Source organism: Gallus gallus, chromosome 1 (assembly GCF_016699485.2).
Source record: "Gallus gallus isolate bGalGal1 chromosome 1, bGalGal1.mat.broiler.GRCg7b, whole genome shotgun sequence".
Classification (NCBI taxonomy): Eukaryota; Metazoa; Chordata; class Aves; order Galliformes; family Phasianidae; genus Gallus; species Gallus gallus.
In genome coordinates, this window is record NC_052532.1 from 186,884,635 (window position 1) to 186,886,787 (window position 2,153).

At 41.8% G+C, this 2,153-nt stretch overlaps 1 pseudogene; it reads left to right on the plus strand.

The window, feature by feature from the left end:
* Positions 1 to 900: 900 nt before the first annotated feature.
* On the plus strand, positions 901 to 1,881 carry PAFAH1BP (annotated as a pseudogene).
* The last annotated feature ends 272 nt before the right edge of the window (positions 1,882 to 2,153 follow it).

The window sequence follows — 2,153 nt, forward strand, 5'->3', positions numbered from 1 at the left end:
CTATAATTCTTTCCCATGCTAAATTTTGTAGAGGTACACATAACGAGCTACTCCATTCTGAAAATCAGAAAGCAGATTTATTACAAGCAATGGTGTTGTTGGGAAACCGAGGTACGGAGAAATAATTCTCCTGAAACCCATTTAGCCTAAATCTGTGTCAATGAAAACAAATGATCGCATATGTCATACTTCAGTCTAATCATTGAGATACATCCCTCATTACTAGATAAAATACATGCATTTTGCAAATCCATATACATAAGATATTGTCAGTCAATCACAATTATCTTTTACTGTCTCCACAAGTTGCTGCTACTCAGATGTTAGTTAGCATATCTGCAGCTGAGAGATCTGTAGGACCCAACTAGTAGATTATTAGGACACTGGCCAGGTTAAGAGTCAAAGGGAAATAGGTGGATTTGACCCATATTCTCTGAAGAGATATTGGGCCGCCTTGTTTGCCTAATTAGACATCTTCATATTGTTTTTGGCTGGTGGTTTCTGCTTTTGTCATTAATTAGAGGTGTTTTCAGGGACCCTTTTTTCCTGACCACTGCCATGCAGTAAACTAAAAGCCGTTTTGAACCCCTGCCAGGGCACTTCTTCCTATTTGGGTTTTGCAGAGCTACGATATCATTTGTTAACTGCAGAAAACTGAGGTAAGATTACATGAGAGATATCTTCCCATAAATATCAGCTGAACTCTGTAAAATTTTGCCCATGTGACAGGAAAAGGCATGAAAATATTAGTCTCTAATGGGGATAATTATCTCAACAAACTCTCTATATACTCAGCTTTCATCAGTAAGAGAGACCTTTGCTTAAATAGCTCATGTCATTGTGGGGGAAGACTTATCTGCTCTGGCAAAAGAACTACATTATAAGAACTACTCTCTAACCATGTCAGCAACAACTTTTCTACCTACAGCAGCTTTTCAAGTGAGCCATGGAATTAGGAGGGAGCCACTGCTGCTGAATAGAGTGGGCCAAGGAGACTAGAATCCAGCAGCAGTTCCATATAGAATTATAGAATCATAGAACGATTTGGGTTGGATGGGACCTTGAAGATCATCCAGTTCCAATTGTCCTGGTGTAGGCAAGGACACTTCCCTCTAGACCAGGTTGCTCACAGCCCCATTCAGCCTGGCCTTGAATGCTTCCAGGTAAGGGGGCATTCACAACCTCATTGGGAAACCTGTGTTGGTGTCTCACCACCCTCACAGTAAAGAATTTCTTCCTGAATCTATTTTAAAACTGTCCTCTTCCACTTTACAATTTCCCCTCATTCTATCCATATCTGCCCTTTTAAAAATCCCTCCCTATCTTTCCTGTAGGCCCACTTCGGGTACTAGAAGGCTGCTATGAAGTCCCCTTGGAGCTTTCTCTTCCCTAGGCTGAAGAGCCCCAGCTCTCTCATCCTGTCACTGTAGGGGTGGTGCTTCAGCCCTCTGATCATCATGCTGCTGAAGATATTCAGTGAGACGTCAGATGGATGTCGCAACATAAAAGATTTGTCTTGGACTGCAAAGAGAAGGAACCCCATGTGCTCTTTGTGGGCAACCCCACGGTGAAGGTGCTTTAGCAATATGAGATATGGCGAGTGCTCTTTCTCATCACTTCATGTATTGCATCTTGGGATTGGTGGAGACACCACTGAATATGTTCAGTGGAGGCTGAAGAATGGTGAAATGGATAACATTAAATCAAAGGTCATAACTATTTGAGTTGGAACAAATAATCACAAAAACACTACACATCACGTAAACAGTAGCAGCCAGGACTGAGGCTATCATGAACCTGATAAATAGCCATCAGCCACAGGCCAAAGTAATTGGTTGGTTTTACTGCAGGAGGAAATTAACTGAAGAGTTTTACATTTAAACCATTCCTCAATTAAAATGAGAACAGGACTGCCTCTCTGTGTCCCTCTCTTGTATTGTTGCTCTGTGGTTGTCCCAAAACCTTGTCTCTGACAGCCAATACACAGCTCCTGGCTCACCATTCCCAACTGTAGGGGTTGTGCTCTGTGTATTGGTCTGTGAACAAGAACCGCATTCCACTTGCTAGTAACAGAGCTTTTTCCAAGCACAGTCCTACCTCTGAAAGGTTTCTGTTTTTTGTTGTTGTTTTTTTTTTCCTTTTTGTTGGAGTTT